At 36.7% G+C, this 18,034-nt stretch overlaps 1 long non-coding RNA gene and 2 pseudogenes across 3 annotated transcripts in view; 2 read left to right on the forward strand and 1 right to left on the reverse strand.

The window, feature by feature from the left end:
- The window catches only part of LOC143644883 (uncharacterized), a 67,182-nt gene extending 51,971 nt beyond the window's left edge, over positions 1-15,211 (reverse strand). For all 3 annotated transcript variants that reach the window (XR_013156927.1, XR_013156925.1, XR_013156926.1), the window contains exon 1: positions 15,066-15,211. This is a non-coding gene — a long non-coding RNA (uncharacterized LOC143644883). The remainder of the gene's footprint in view (positions 1-15,065) is intronic.
- Positions 5,216-6,334, forward strand: LOC143643960 (cytoskeleton-associated protein 2-like pseudogene; annotated as a pseudogene).
- Positions 6,231-7,360, forward strand: LOC143644882 (cytoskeleton-associated protein 2-like pseudogene; annotated as a pseudogene).
- Positions 15,212-18,034: the final 2,823 nt, after the last annotated feature.

The raw sequence follows: 18,034 nt of genomic DNA on the forward strand, positions 1-18,034 counted from the left end.
ATTAGAGGTTGATCAGCAAACTAACCCCAAATCAAATAGAAGAGACATAAAAAAAATTAAAGCAGAAATAAATGAACTAGAGAAAAAAAATAGAAAAAAATCAGTAAAGCAAAAAGTTGGTTCTTTGAGAAAAATCAGTAAAATTGATTGACCCCTTGCTAGGCAGATGAAGAAAAAAAAGAGAGAGGATGCAAAAAAAAAAAGAAAAACAAAAACAAAAAGAAAATCAGAAATGAGAGGGTGTTGTTACCACATCACCTGAAGAAACATAAAAAATCATAAGAGGGTACTATGAACAACTATACACCAACAAGTTAGACAACTTAGATTAAATGAAAAAATTTCTAGAAACCCAAGAACAACCTGCACTGACTTGAGAATAAATAGAAGATCTCAACAAACCAATCACAAGTAAAGAGACCTAATCGGTCATCAAAAATCTTCATACAAAGAAAAGCTCAGGGCCAGATGGCTTCACAGGGGAATTTTATCAAACATTCCTAAAAGAACCTAACACAAATCCTGCTCAAACTCTTTAAAAAAATTGAGGAAAAAGAACACTACCTAACTCATTTTTTTAAGTTAACATTACTCTAATACGAAACCGAATAAAGATGCTACATGAAAGGAAAACTGCAGGCCAATCTCCCTAATGAATATATATGAAAAAATTCTCAACAAAATACTAGCAAATCAAATCAAGTGACACATTAAAATAATTACACACCACGACCAAGTGGGGTTTATACCAGGAGTGCAAGGATGATTCAACAAAAGAAAATCAATGTAATATAGTATATAAACACATTGAAAGGGAAAAATCGCATGGTCATCTCAACCGATGCTGAAAAAGCATTTGACAAAATTCAGCACCCTTTTCTGATAAAGACACTTCAAACAGTAGATATCAAAGGAAATTCCTTGATATGATAAAAGGCATGTATAAAAAAAACCCATACCCAGCATCGTCCTCAACAGTGTGAGACTGAAAACCTTCCCCCTAAGATGGGAATGAAACAAAGATGGCTTCTATCACCACTATTATTCGACATTGTACTAGAAGTTCTACCTAGATTAATCAGGCAGGAAAAATTAAAAAAAGACATTAAACTCAGAAAGGAGAAGTAAAAGTTTCATTATTTGCAGATGGCATGAGACTATACTTGGAAAATCCTGACAAATTTGTGAGAAAGCTTCTTGAGCTAATAAACAAATTCAGCAAAGTGATGGGATATAAGACTAATATGCAAACATCAGTAATGTTTTTCTATACAAGCAATGATCTAATTAAGGAGACAAGGAATACTTTCATTTAAAATAGCAACTAAAAGAATCAAGTACCTGGAATAAACTTAGCCAGGAATGTAAAGGACCTGTATGCAGTAAACTACAAAACATTGATAAAAATTCAAAGATAATTTAAATAGGTGGAAAGGCAGTCCCTTCTCATAGATAGGAAGGTTAAATGTAATCAAGATGTCAGTTCTATTCAAATTGATCTATCGATTCAATGCAACACCAATAAAAATTCCAACAACCTACTTTGAAGACATGGAAAAGCTATTTATCAAATTCATTTGGAAGGGAAAGAGATATCAAATTACTAAAAATGTCCTGAAAATGAAGAACAAAGTGGGAGGACTAACATTTAATAATTCTAAAGCTTGTTATAAAGCCAGGGTGGTCAAAACAACTGCTACTGGCATATAGAAGTATTGACCAATAGAATTGAATCAAAAGTGCAATAGATAGAATAACAAATCTATGGTCAATTGATCTTTGACAAGGTCACCAAATCCACTGAACAACAACAACAGAATAGTCTTCAATAAATGTGCATGGGAGAACTGGGTATCAATAGCCAAAAGTTTGAAAGAGGACCTTATCTTATACCCTATACAAAAATTAACTCAAAGTGGATCAAACACCTAAATATAAGAGCCAGTAAAACTCCTAGAAGAAAATATAGGGAAACATCTTCAATACCTAGAAATTGGAGGTGGCTTCTTAAACTCTACACCAAAAGCACAAGCATTGATAAAAAAAATAGATTAATGAGAATTTCTCAAAATCAAATGCTTCTATGCCTCAAAGGACTTTGTCAAAAATGTGAAGAGGCAGCCAACTCAATAGGAGAAAATATTTGGAAATAACACATCAGATAAAGGTTTGATATCCTGTATACATGAAGAAATCATACAACTCAACAATAACAGAACAAACAACCCAATTGTAAAATGGGCTAAAGATATGAATAGACATTTTTCCAAAGAGCAAATACAGATGGCTAAAAAGCTAATGAAGTGATACTCATTTTCATTAGCTGTAAGGGTAATGCATCAAGACTACGATGAGATATCACCTCACACATAAAAGAACGGCTGCTGTTAAACAGGAAACTACAAATGTTGGAGAGGATGTGAAGAAACTGGAACACATGCACTGCTGGTGGGAATGTGTAATGATATAGCCACTGTGGAAGACAGTTTAGTGGTTCCTTAGATAACTAAATAGCAAGTTGCCCTGTGACCCATCAATACCACTACTTGTTGTATACCCAGAAGAGCTGAAAACAGTGGCACAAACATAGATTTTCACACTGATATTCATAGCAGCATTATTCACCATTGCCAAAAGATAGAAACAAGTGCATAAACAAGATGTGGTATATACATATGATGAAATATTATGCAGCAGTAAAGCAAAATTATGTCCTGAAGCATATGACAACATGAACATTGAGCACATGATGCTGATTGAAATAAACCAGACACAAAAGGATACACACTGTTTGATTTTCCTATGGTAACGGTAAACTCAGAGGCTTATAATATAAGGGGACCTACAGATACATAGAAACTAGAGATGGGTGAATAGTTATCTAATGAGGTTGAACTTAAGGGAATGTATAGAAGTGAAGGCAGTTCATTAGTGGGTTTATAAGAAATGTTGCCATATTGAATGTGAACATGAAAGGGGTCGTTCAAAGTCATGTATCCCATTGATTAACACTACAAATATAAATAAGTTCTTTCATTAACTACTTCAAAGGTATGAAACTTGTACTAATAGTCAATAATAAATTTAGGAGAAAAACTACTGTTGCATGATGTGGTCTGTATTTAGCAGGAAGACATCAACAGTACTACAGTAATACCAGGGATAAATAACTGGGGTCAGGGGAGTACAATAATTAAGGGGAGGTTTGGATTTTCTATTTGGTGAAGTTGTATTTATTGGTTATTTTTCTCTTTGGAGCAATGAAAAAATTGTCTAAAATTTAGAGTGTTGATGAATATACTACTAAGTGAAGATAATGTGAAACATGGATTGTTGACTTTGGATATTTTCCATGATGCCCAATTGATGGAGGTGGCTGAAGGATACACTGATTTGAGAAATAGAATGGAAAACTGTGGTGTATAAACATGATGGAATGTTGTGTGGCTACAGAAATGAATTAAGTCATGAAGCATGCAAGGAGGTGAATGAACCTTGAGGACATGATGTGGTGCAAAGTAAGCCAGAAACAAAATAACAAATATTATATGGTATCTTAGAAAATACTTATAAGAAAATTGGGCCTAAATTGTAAGCTCTTATAGCAATCACATTTAGTCCAGAGCTGTGAATGTTATTTCTAGATTTTGAGATGCTGTGCTATATATGGAGAACCTGGTATCTCCCTGGAACTTTGGGTACCTGTGCAACACCTAAGACTCATAATAGGAGCTCTGTAGCTCTGAAAGTCAGCATTGCTAGATGCAACAACTATTAAAGGAACTTCAAAAGAGCTCAGGCTTCAATTAGAGATAAGAACAAAGCTGATTGGCTCATGACTAAGGTAAATCAGAATTCAGGGGTACCAATGGCATTGTCAGTATTTTAGAATTCACCTACTGTATGAGACCAAAGGAAGAAAGGTTTAGATTGTCCAAATCCTGATTCTAGAGCACATAATCTAACTCAGCCTGTCTGGATAGCTCATTTAACTAATGAAACACATGGAGCTCAGAATGGGAATGAGGGCTTGGAATTCTGTATAGCTTAATGTAATACCCAGATACATCCCACAGTATGTTGGACATATAATTTTAAAATATTGGCAAAATCCCATGAGGAACTAGAGAAACAGTATGGAACTATTAAACTTTACCACCAAAGAAACCCCTGATACTGTCTCAAACATTAGAGATTCCCAAGTCAATAGACCAAGCTCTTGATCTATAGTTACGCCTAAGAGTTACTTCTAGAAAACCTCTTTTGTTGCTCAGATGTGGCCTCTCTTTCTCTCTAAGCCCAAGTCTGCAAGGAAAATCACTGTCCCCTTCCCCCTATGTGGGACATGGCATGCAGAGGTGAAAGTCTCCCTGGAAATGTGGGACATAATTTCCAGGGATGAGCCTGGCCCTAGCACTGTGAGATCGACAATGCCTTCCTTCTTGACCAGGAGAGGGAAAAGAAATATATCAGTGACTAAGAGAATTCAAATAGAGTCGAGAGGCTACTCTGGAAGTTGTTCTTGCACAGAGTAGCTAGATATTGCTAATTATCATGGTTTGCCATACCCCAACCAAAAGCATTCCTGTTAATTCAAAGAACACCTAGGGCTTTATCTGAGATTCTATGAAAGTTTCACACACTAAATTTCTTTCTAGAAACCTACAACCTCAGATGGTTCCTAGGCCAGATAAGTTCTAAAACTCAGAGGGGCTAGCCCCTCTAAGAACATCAACTAGTTCCATACCCATGCCCCATATTATTGATTCCCCTTTCCAACATGAAAATGCTAGAATGGTCAAAGCTCAAATACTCCTAAAGATTGGGAGAAGGATCGAAGGAGAAGGAGCGGTTATAACAGAGGAGATAGGATTTAACAACTGGGTATGTCTGCTCAATCATTATATTGATATTTCTTTTAGTCTCTAGTGTCTCGGTGCAGCTTGAAGAAAAAACCTAAAATTGTGGAACTGTAACCCATAGCAAACTCTGAAATCTGTTTTATAACTATTTGGTACAATATATTTTGAAATTTATTGCTTTTTTGTGTGTATGTTAAATTTCTCAATAAAATGTTTAATAAGAAAAAAATGACTTTGAAATAAAGAAAATGAGAAGCAGCTTTGAAAATAAAAGACAATGATTCAAATTGAAGATTGAAATTTTGGAGTTTGTAGAAAGTCAAAGAGAAGATGCCCACTAAGAAGTTATATATATGGGTTTAAGCTTAAAGTCAAGATACTGTTGGGAGAAATTGCCAGGGAGAAGCCATGGTGGTTCCTTGGACAGGTGACAGAGAAAGCTGCAGGAGCACCTACCAGCCAAGGGAAAGCTGAAGTGCCAAAACACCAAGCCTTATCTAAAAGCCAAGAATAACTGCCCAAATACAGCACCTTCTAAAATTACCAAAACAAGTTGTTATTAATCTTGATGTTGATGTTTTGCCTGCCAAAGCCACAAGATCCATCAGCATTAAGCTCCTGCCAAGACCTGCCAATATCATAGGGCCCTAGAAGCCAAAGCTGGGTCTACCAAAACCTTTGGATAAAAGGCAAACTTCAGGATGTGTTTCTTCTAACCCAAACTGTAAGCCTTTCAGCAATAATCAGCAACAGCATGAAGAGAAACCACCCATTATAGGAGAACTGTCAAGAAAACTTGTGGGATCACAATGTACAGGAATAAAAAAACCACCAAAAAGCAGGTAGCAGACCAAGGAACTGCTAACTGCATACTCTGTGGACTGTATCCATATTGGAAATGAATCCTTGGGCAGCTTTCTAAAAGGGACAAACAAAGACAAACTGCCCCAGACCTTATCAGACTACAAGAAGAAGCCAGAGCTTGAATTGTAAACATAAGTGAGCCAAAGACTAACTCTTGTTATCCAACCAAGGACAGTTTGGCTCCTAAACAAGTCTTGGGCACAAGTTCTATGAATAGCGGCATTCTGAAAGACAGAGTTATTAAACTATTTGTTGGAAAAACACAAGTTAGCTTTCCACCAGAAAAGTCACAGCAACCCTCTAGAGGAACAGATCTTGCAAGACCAGTAGAAAAACCCCCAAGGACAGTTCCCTCTTACTTTGTTCAGACCCTTCTTAGGACTCAGGCATCCAAGAAACCATTGGCCAAGATCCAGGACATAAAGGTTAATGGGATAAACATGAAAGGCCAAATGAAGCTAACATATAGTCACATCCTGTTACTGATCAGAAACTAAAACATACCAAACAAGGGCATACCCTAATTTACTTCAGGGAGAAAATGATTATGCACATGCAAACATCAGGTAAGATCAGAAGTCTGCTCAGCCTTGTTTTAGGCCTTGAGCATCATGTGTACTGCAAAAATCAAAAGCCATAAACCAGACATCTCATTTGACAGTTGGCACCCCTAATGTAAGGGCAAATGGAATCAATGGTTATAAAGCCAACAATGGCTTTCAACAAAATGTGCAGACTTTGGACTCCACATTGAAAAAGTGTCTTCCCCCCAAATCATTTTCCAAACAAGACAGCTTCCAAAACTCACGCTGGTGGTACAAAATAAAAGAGAAGTCCCAAATGGGATCCAAACTAACCCAGATACTTAAAAGAAGGCAACAGAGGAGCAAAGGGAACAGAAATAAGAATGGAAGAAATTTGAAGGAAATATCTATAAACAGCCTCTTATGAAACTTGAAACAAAACGAAAAATATTAGAGAATGAATACTTATCCTGGAAGAGCATCAAAAAAGAAGAGGAAGAGAAGTCACAGCTTGAACTGTGCAATAAAATGAACAACACTGACAGAATGTCTGCGGGTCATCAAGGGGGGTATACTTTCTAAAGAAATGTTTATCATATTGTCCAGTACTTCTGAGGCTGAAAAATTTTCAAACTTTTGGATCTGCAAAGCAAAGATGCTGGCATGCAAAAGCACCTCTGATGTTATCGGGCTGTACAAACAGGCAATTAGAAATGGGGCAACATCAATACAAGAGTTGTGAGAAGATGTCATTAACGTTTTACATGACCCAAACAGAACCACTGAAGGAATTACCTCTGACTCTTCAGTTGCTGAAACAAAACATTAGCAGAAGAGCTGGCTGATAAGATAGAATCTGGAAAATCTTATCTTTCTCCAAAAGAGAGAGAACAGCTTACAGCAGTACCCTAAATAACCAAGGCAGAACACGGAAGTGCAAGACATGGAGCTCAAGGATGTGGAGCTCGTCACTCCCATGTGGTGATCATTGAGGATGTGGTGGTGGCTTCCCTAGATGAGTTACTAGAAATGGAAGAAACAGTGTTTTTATTATTCCATAAAAATGACATTTTGCTTATAACATTAAGCTTTCAGATCCTGCAATCATAATTTCTAGATGCTTAAAAAATAAAGTTTCTGGTATTTCAGAGCCTCCAGGGGACAAGAGATGCTCTTGTGTTCTGGACCTGGAGAAAACGTAGAATGGAGAGGTACAATGGATGTAAGACTTATTCCCTGGGCATAGGCACACATTCTATACCCGACAGAAATTAATGTGTTTGGTCTATTTGATTAATACTGTGGTTTGCCCTAGTTCTGTAGCATACATAAATTTCATACGTTAAATATTTATTTAGTTTATTCCACAGGTATGGAATTTTGCACTTAGTTGGTAGACTTTAATTCCAACATGATCTTTCTATCATGAGTCTGGTGCTGCACGAGTACTGAGTTCATTTCTGCATCCACCTCAGTAAAGAGGGCAGGTCCTTCCAGACAGAACATTCTGTGCTTTGAAGCCAGCTGGAAGTTCCTGGAATCCGTGCAAATGAGGAGTAATTCTTGGCCTTTCTGGGACAGCTTTCCTCAAATGAAACAAAATTCTAATGCAGGGTGGCCGTCTGATTTTTTATATCCAAGCCTAACTTTCCATTTGTGTTTAGATATGTTTCAAGTGAAAACAAAGGTGTAGGGATTGGGGAGCTTCCTTCTTTGCCTCAGTTCCTTTGTCCTCTGTACTGAGAAGGAAAAAGCAAGTCTTGTAGACAAGTCCTTCCTCCTGATCAACAGTACTGAGAAAAGTAAAGTCAGAATCGTTCTGTAAATATAATGTATAGAAAAATGCAGTCAATACATTTTTAATTTTAGCTTTATTAATATTTAAGTTTTGTCTAAAACAAAGAAAAACATTAAGTGTTGTTCGTTTTTGGAAAAAGAATATGATTGGAAAGTTTGAGAATCATAACCAAAAAAATCATGTATGTTGATGAGTTTTCGAAGGAAAGAACATGGAATGAGATGAAATATTAATGCAGGCACCTGCCTTATTTCCCAAGCCCCATGGATGTTTCTGATTCTAACAAACTTCTATTCTGAATTACCCCCAGATTTCAAGTCCATGGCTCTTCCTTGGAACTTGGCGTCTGGATTCCTTCTCATATCTGATCTCATTCCCATATCTATCTGCTATAAAAGATATTAATATTTCCTGTTTCATATGCAGGTCCTATGCTCCTAGGACGAATCATAACATCAGTACTGACATCTGCTATCTTCAATGAATCCTCTAGATAGGGTGACTACTAATAGACAATTGGATGACAATTGAAAAAAAGAAGAGAGTTGTCTCTCAAAGTTTCTGGTGTAACTCTCCGGATCAGAGTCTCAAAGTCATTGTTCATACCAAGGGCATCAAGAACCTCTTCATTACTGAATCTGTTGGCACTTTGAAAAAATGAAATTATTTACCTCTCTCAGCATTTATTAATGTTGACCAGTCCCAGAAACTTGAAACAATTTCTTCCATTAACTCTATGCCACCACACACTCCAATTTAACTCCTCCTCTCTGGATGCTCATCAGATTTCTTTATAGATTCCTCTCCTCTGTCTGGATCTTAAATCGATGTTATCAGATGTATTTACAAAGTCCATTTTTATCTCTCATTCTATTTTGTTTTCTTGAGTCATCTTGCTAACTTGCATTATTTCTTTCTCTTGCAGTGTCAACTTCTAGACATGTACCAAGTTCTGTTGATTTCTTCTACTAAAAATCACTCAACTCCATTCACTTATTTTCATCTGTCCTGACATTATCCATTCTAGGATGTCATTGTCCCTTGTCTCATCACTGTGACATCTGCTAGCTTGTCTGCCATTAAAGTGTATTTGTGATACTATTTTACATATTGACAACAAGGCTGCTGTGACACCAAGCATCATCTTTCTTATGCCAGTTATCTAAAGCAGGAAGAAAAGTGTTGGGGGTTAGGGATGTCAGGGTGAGGAAGATTCCTCTCCTCTATGGCACTCTCTTTTTATAAGGAAGATTTTTTTCTCCTGGAAGCCTCTAGATGATTTCTTCTTTCACAATGGCTATAGTGAGTCTCAGACCACCTTTGGCCTTGCTATTGGAAGAAAGGAACAGAATTCTCATCATTGATTAACAAGTAATAATTCATTCTATGAAGCTGGGCTTAATGCCGATTTTTTTAAAAGTCAGGCTTCTGTTACTGATGCAGAAGAGGAATATGACAAAGAAGCAACCAACAGCTCCCACTGCATTGAATATCAAAGAGAACTAGGAATTAGATGTGAGGTGTTAGCAGTATATGTCGACCAAATATTCAGTCTTGACTATTGAACTTCGCGGTAACTCTGTTAAAACACCACCAAATTCCAATCAACAGGAGCTAGTCGCTAGGAGTAAATGGATGATATAGTGAGAGTATGAGAAGATAATTTCAGACGGTAGGCCTGTGAGGCATTGAGAACAGGAGCATTGGACCCCATATATAGTCAATTAAAATTATTTTGTATCCTTTTTTATGATAAATTACTTAGTGAATGAATAAATTTCAAAAAAGTTAAATTTCTTTAGACTCTCCAATTGCCAATTCTAATCTATTTTATATTTTCCCAGAGACATGATTTTACTAATAGGATGCACTGCAAGAAAAGAAGTGTGCTATGAGTAATTATATCTGAAGACCACTTACACTCTGACATGAATGAGTCTTGCTTCATCAAAGCCCCTTAGGAAATGATCCCATTGTAATATTAATTCTGGTTCAGAACACTCTGTTAGATGAAAATGAGATTATAACTTAACACTCTTCTTGCTAAATAATGCCATATTAATGCATATGCAAGGCATATTTTGACAAGACAGTAAAATAATAATTATATTATTATTATTATTGATTGCATCCAAGACATCTCTAAGCCTGGGGGAATTAAGTTTAATATCACACTACAGCTCCTCTAGCTCATGCTTTAATGTGCTTCTATTCAACAGTAGCCTGTTTCCATTTCTTCAGGATAGCTTAAAGATTCTGACTACTCCTGCTGAGCTGGACTCTGTGAAGTGTGAAGTTTTTAATGTGATCTCTGTTCAGCCTCAAGCATTAATTTGCAGGTTAGGAATTTGTAGGGGTCTGCCATGTAGATCAGCAAGGTTAAAATTTGCCAAAAGAGATTGAAGAAAGCTGAGTAGGAGAGAGTAACCAGTTGTACTGGAGGAAACGATACAGTAAGGCTGTAAGAACTAAGATTCCTTTCCATTTAGTACACATATCCACTTCCTGCAGTGCCCTATAGATGCTAAGTGGAGAATGAATGCAAAGGCACCTTGATTTCCTGCATCTCACGAAAAGGAAAGCAGCTGGATAAAATCAATAAATCATTTGAAGGACAAGGTTTTCATATCAAAAGAAAGACCCTGGACAAAAACAACAGCAAGAAAACACCTAATAGTTACCCAAGCATACCAGTTGTGAACTTTGTCATCAGTAAATGGGTATTCCTTTCTCATGTTGCCAGCCCTCACCTTCTGATGCAGCAAGAAAATTCAAACCATCCACCCCTGATAGCCCCACCAACATATCACACTTATTCTATCCATGGGCCTCAACCTAACATCTCTTACTCTGCGTTACGTTTGTCTAAATCCTATTTACCACCATGGTTCAAATAGTACTTCCTTATTCAACCTACTTAAGTACATGTGTATATGTATATATTAGTGTCACACACTGTTGTTTTGAAATGGCCCATGTATGTAGGTTCTTTCTCCATAGTTGGATTATAATTTCAGGAAGAGCAGTTGCCTACTCTATAGGTGGCCTGGGTCTTAGCCATGGCTCCACAGTTAACTTGCTGCGAGGCTTGGTTATGGCAAATAGCCCTGTGTGCTTTTCTCCCTTGGAAATAGCAAAATTGTGTGTATCCCCTGTAAAATTTACTTCTTTCACTTGATTACTTGGTGCTTTCATTTACCATCTTCACAAAGATGGTGCTGGATTAGATGAATTTATCTTCTTCTAAAATTCATATTGTTATTTGACCTTTGATTATGTTTCTTATATTTCCCACAAAATTTCATATAATAATGGATGTATTATAATCCCTTAATAAGTAAGTGAGTTAGAATTATAGTGGTTGGTTTTCTGGATGGATAGAGAGATGAATGGATGGAATAATGGATAGATGCTTATTGAACCGGGTATTTACAAGAATTTCTTTTTTTTTTTTTTTTTTGGCATCCGGTAGAAAGCACAGAGTGACTTAAAACTGGTTACTTGCTTTATGCTGCATAGAACCCTATGGGTGGAATCCCCTGATGCTCTTCCCTGCTGGAGAAATCCCAGGGCAGAAGTTGTTTACCTAAAAAATGAGCTTCTCTCTGATCTGTTTTATTGGAGAGTTAATAACCCCCATGGATTTCATAGGCAGTGCCTCATATTGAAAGAGCCTTGGAACCTTATTCAGGGAATAGAAAAAGAAACATTCCAGGCCTTTTTTTTAAGGCAATATCATTCCCCATTCAGCTATTTCTTAATGAAAATGTCTCCAGACATTATCAAAGCTGACTGAAACTCATAATCCCCAAGCTCATTTTTCCCCATTGCTGGCTGGTCCATTTTTCACTTTAGCCTTTTGACAAGTCATATAAATAAAAAAGGGTGAGAGAATATCCCTAGCGTCAAAGCATGCCTCTCTCTCTCTATGTAGTGCACCATGTCATGTAGGCAGGTGAGAAATGATTGTATTGTTGCCTCCAAGAATTAAGTATGGTCAAGGCTTTCCAACTAAGCTGTTTGCCCTTAACAAGTACATTCCACTTGATGGATAGTGCTTGCTTGGTCTGTTTATATGCAAAGCCATACACACCACTTAGTCACAGCACCCAGAAAAGAAGAAATAGCCAGATAGCCTTCTGTGGTTGCTAATTCATAGCCAGTGTAGCATATATATATTTTTTAACTGGTTGAAGGATCCACAACTTCATTTTGGAGGGATCTAAGCCATGTTCATATATGCTTGCTGCATTTTTACATTAACTTTTAACATAGGATGGAGTAGTACAAGGTGACATCTCTGTGGATCATCTGAGTGGTTTCCACGCTACTACATGTTTGTTTGCTTATGAGAAACTTCATTTTCCCCTCTCCTCATTACCACTGACAGGAGGAGCTTGAAATAGACAAATAGAACATCAAGCTTCCAGTTAAATAGAACATGTGTTCTGGAACAGTATTGAGTCCTCTTGTGAAACCATTTCCACATTAAGCATTAGGGTATCTGAGCCTGCAAGACTCAGAGTCATGTAGTCTAAAAGCTAAAACCTCACCGATAGATAACAAGCGGTAGTAATAAATGGAGTGAGCTCTATTTCTGCCCTTTGGTGCCTGGATTTATGTACACATCTGTTCTAGGTTGCTAAAGCTGCTGAAATGCAGATAACATAAAATGGGTTGACTTTAGAATGGGGATTTGTTAGTTTTCAAGCTTACAGCTCTGGGGCCATGAAAATGTCCAAATCTAGGCATCATCAGGACAATACTTTGTTCTTGAAGACACGCTGCTGGTGATCTGGGACTCCTCTGTCACAAGGTAAGGCATGGGTGATGTCTGCTGATCTCTCCCTTCTCTTCTGGGTTTCATTGCTTCCAGTTTCTGGCTTCAGTGGCTTCTTCTCTGTTTCTGGGGCTTTCTTTCTTAGCTTCTGTGTCTTTCTCTGAATTTCATCCTCTTATAAAAGACTTCTGTAAAAATGTTAAGACCCACCTGGGGCATGCCTCAGTGGAAATTTCCTAATCAGGGATGATAGGTTTATACATACAGGAATGGATTAGCTTTAAGAACATGATCTACTATAATCCATTCAGCTTCAAATTACCACACCATCCTAAATTGTATGCTATATATCCTATTTCACAGCATCCCAACATTATAAGATATTACCTCCCAGCTACAGCTTAACTGAGTTTCCATTGTGATTCCACCATTCTATCAGTGTGTCCCCTTGATTGATAAGGTACATGACGAGGCCATTAGTATCATTGCCCCATACTTTCCCTGTAAAGTTGGTTCACTTTGCATCATTATGATGTGTAAGACATACAATAAGTTTGCAGGTGATGTTTCAGGCAAAAGAATGATGGATGAGAAGAAACAACACCAACCCAGATGTTTTTCCAGATAGGATAAATTATTATTTCCTAAGTAATTGATAGAGGTCCACTGTAGTCAACCTGTCACTCTCCCAGCTTTTTTCTTCCATTGAGTCATACTATCATTTTGGGAACCAAAGGTTGCTTGTAGATGCTTGCAAGTTGAATAGCAATAGACAAAATCAATCTTGCATAGGAAAGTCCTTATTATTGAATCCATGCATAGTTTTCATGACTGCTTAGTTCAGAAGCCCATTGAATAAGCTCCAGAGGACTGGGAAAGGAAGCTGATTGTTAATCTTGTCTACCTCTTCTTAATTGCTTCATTCTTAGGAAGAATATTTGGTAAAGGCTCATATGATAAAGAAATATCAAATGTTGGATCCATTTCAACAAACCCATTCACATTTTTTCCATAGGTATCTTTGTTATGATTTGTTATGTCAAGTTCTTTACCATCCATCCAAACCATTAGATTGCATTCATAAGCCACTGGAAGAATTTTCCTTTTCCATATATTTACATGCCTATTCCTAGTTGAGAATGAAATGTGCTAGCAGACAAGTTCCTTTGGTAGCCAATATATCATGCAGATTTATGTTTAAACGACTAGAATTTTTTTTTCCTTTAAATTTTTTGATGGTGGCACAAACTCTGATATTTTTCATGAATGAGATATTGCTTCAGATGTACATGTTTATAGAAGGGGATTGGCTCAGTATGCCCTTGCTGGGCTTCTTGCAATAATAATAATCACTATGGATTTTAACACCTCTCTAGGGATGCCACTAGGTTCTGAGCCTAAGCCAACTATGTCTTCAAGAACTAGAAAAAGAATGGGTTATACTTTGGTTTTGAGCTCTCTTGTCTTTTCTCTGCATTTCCCATTTCTTATGAATTCTGTTTTTCTGTTTTATTTAGTTTCTTTCTTTAATGCTACAGGATTATCTCAAATGTTTCATGATTTTTAGCTCTCTGCTCTAATTTAAAATTGGAACCGAAAAGTTGATTAGTAATGCTTTATGTACAGTCTGGACTAGTCAAACAGTGGACTAAACTGCAGAGTGATTTTGCTAAGCTGTTCCTTTGGATTGAAATGTACCCAATATCAAGTTGCCTTCCCTCTAGAAACCAGCATTAATAACAAATAATAATAATTTTCTTCCTTATCCTACCATTTTTCTTTGTCATTTGCACTTATTCTCCCCTCTCTTTCCCTTATATTTTGCCCTGTGCATCAATTAGTGTAAGCTAGGCTCTACCGTGGTAAAAGCAATCCAAAAATCTCAGAGGCTTCACACCATGAACTTCATTTTTCCTTTATTCAAAGTCCACTGCAACTCTGAGAAGCTGGATAGGGAAGGATAGAGAAAGAAAAATATTGTTACCTATGGAAATGCATCTATTTCCAAGAAGCCTATTTTAATTACTGTTGTTACATAGCACATGATCCCAAAATTCTGGTGTAAAACAATAACCATTGTATTATGCTCACAGATTCTGTGGGTCAGAGATTTGGAAACACCTCGTGGGGGTGGGCTTTATCCATGCTGTCTGGGGGCTCAAGTGGGAAGACTCAAAGACAGGAGCAGCTCAACTGCTGAGAACTGCAATCGTGTGTAGAGTTTGTTTTGCACTTACTTGGAAATTGATCCTAGTTATTGATTGAAACTTCTGCTGTGGATGTTGAATGAAGCACCTCTATGTGGCTTGTGCATATGACTTGGGCTTCTTTACAACATGACAACCTCATGGAAGTTGTCTCACATGGAGTTTAGGGGTCCCCAAATAGGTATCCCAGAAGAGATAAGATGCTGCATCACCCTTTGTGACCTAGACTTGAGAATTAGGCAGCATCACTTCCACCACATGTTACTGGTTATAAGTTCATCCAGATTCAAGGAGAGGCACATGGACCCCTTCTTGTTAGGAGGAATTTCCTGACCACATTGAAGAAGTGGATTGGAAGATATTGTTGTGGCTATTTTTGAAAGTAAAATTTTCCATAGTACATTTTTTCTAAATTTCCACAGAGTCCATTTACAGGGTCCATTGAGCACAACAGGACTTATTCAGTTTTAGCATATAAATTTGTCTTAGTCTCCTTGCAAAAAAAGTTTAATGTAGAAGAGATAGACAATGAAGATGGAAAAACATTTATGCTGATTCTTTCCACCAACTGAGCTTATTGAGGCCCATTATCCAATGTACATTTATCTATCTATCCCCAGCATGTGTTCATCAACAATTTGATGGTACTACATTTTAGGGATATGCTAAAAAGGAGGATGGTATATTTCAGAGAGATGATATTGAATGGCAAATATTCAAAGACTTCAGTTTGGTTGTGGCACAGTGAATGAAAACGGAAAATGAAATTTTTGTCATGAACTTATGGTACTAGGCTGGTTCCCTGATTATTTTCATGTAACATCAAAATTTTGACAAAATAGATTTTTACTATAGTTGGGTTCTAGATGATACACTGAAAGTTCATCCTCATGATAGACATGTCTGGGTGTAAAAATAATTGATGTTTGGAATAGGAGAAGAACAAAGCATTTAACTACCATAAACTGAGGGGTAAAAGGAGACCATTCCCTTAATTAGTGTATTAATGTGGTCAGCATGATGTTTATGAGACTAATAACGCTAAATGAAAATATAGTAAGTACCAGATGACATTGACTTTATATATTTTATCACTTCATTTCAAGAAAATATTTCAACATAATATTAGTTGGCACATGTTCATATGAGGCAAGTGAGTTTGAGAAGTAGTGCGTTGATAGTGTAATGGATTGACTCATGTTCCTTGCAAAGACATGTGGAATTCTACCCCTGGCACTGGGGATGTGAACCCATTTGTAAGGAAGATCTTTGAAATTGTCATTAGTTAATGAGGCCAAACTTAATCAGGGTGGACCTTAATCCAATAGGACTTGTGTCCTTATAGACAGAGGAAATTGAGACACAAGTAGTAGGAGAGAGTCAGGAGGACAGAAATGGGGAGAGAACCATGTGGCAGTGGCAGAGTTTGAGTTATGGTTTCCTGGCCAGCCACCACGAGCGTGCCACAGGCTTTTCAGGAAGCAGGAGGCAGGCGGCACTTTGATTTTGGACTTCTATCCACAAAACCGTGAAACAATAAATTTCTATTGTTTAACAGAACAACAATCTGTGGTACATTCTTACATGCTGGAGACCCGGGTTTGATTCCTGGCCCATGCTCTTCGCAAAAAATAAACAAACAAGCAAGATAACAAAATTAAAAAAAAAAGCAAACAAAAATTCAACAAATGGTGCTGCAATAATGGGATACTCACATGTAAAAATAATGAAAGCTGACTCTGCCATATAGCATACAAGAAAAAAAATAAGTAGCATACAATGAATAAAATGGTAAAACTGTCATTATTTTGATTAATATAGAATGGCACAAAAAACGGATCTACAAAAATCTCTAGAACTAATAAGTGAATTTAGTCAGGAAACAGAACACAAGGTATAAAATTTAAAAAGGTCTATTTTTATAAATTGATAATACCAAATGTTGGCAAAGTTGTAGAGCAACTGAACAATGTACCCCAAATACGTTGCATGTGCACCTAGTTTAGAAAACTAACAGTTTATTATAAAGTAAGTGTACATGTACCCTATATTATCCAACAATTCCATTCCTAATATTTAACAAAAGGAAATGAAAATACTGTACAATAATTTTTACAGGAGCTTTAGTCATAATAGTCAAAGGAATGAGAAAATGTACAAATGCCATTCAATGGAAGTACAGTATAAATATGATATAGTCATACAATAAAATACTACCTAGCAATAAGAAATAATGAACCACATAAATGCCACAACAGGGACTAAATTTTAAAAAATATTATATTGCATGAAAGAAACAACATGGAAAATTATCCATACCTTATGACTACATTTATATGTAGTTCAAGAACAGGCAAAACTAATGGTGGGAATTGACTTCAAGGGGATAGTAAGGGCATATCCTAACATGATGGAAATGCTATATATGTTGAATGGTATGTTGATTATTCAGATGTACAGGTGTATATATTTGTTAAAACTCATTTAACTTTACTCTTAAGTTCGGTTAATTTTATTATACGTAAATTTAACTTCAATTTTTCTTACAATCAAATATCTATTTCCCATTCATATCAAACACAGGTTGGTTGGAATCTCTACTCTGTCATCTCACTTCAAAACACAGGCTAATAGAATAGACATTCCTATTAGAATAGTGTATTCCTCATAGCTGGGGCAAAGTAAAAAGAGATAGCAAATACTTCACAGCTCATAAAGGCATCCCTGGGGAGGTGAACCATACCATTTTGCTTCATATTTTATTAGTTAAATATGGTAGACAGAATTTTATGATACAGTCCCCCAAACTTCACAACCCTAATTTCTGATTCTGCAAACATGATAAAATATCACACTCACTATTATTTTACTTTATATGGCCAGAGATATTTTTCAAGTGCAATTAAGATTACTAGTCAGTTGACTTTGAGTTAATCAAAGGGAGATTGTTTGGATGGATCTAATCTAATCACAGGAGTCCTTTAAAAGTAGAATTTCCC

Source organism: Tamandua tetradactyla, chromosome 8 (genome assembly GCF_023851605.1).
Source record: "Tamandua tetradactyla isolate mTamTet1 chromosome 8, mTamTet1.pri, whole genome shotgun sequence".
Taxonomy (NCBI): Eukaryota; Metazoa; Chordata; class Mammalia; order Pilosa; family Myrmecophagidae; genus Tamandua; species Tamandua tetradactyla.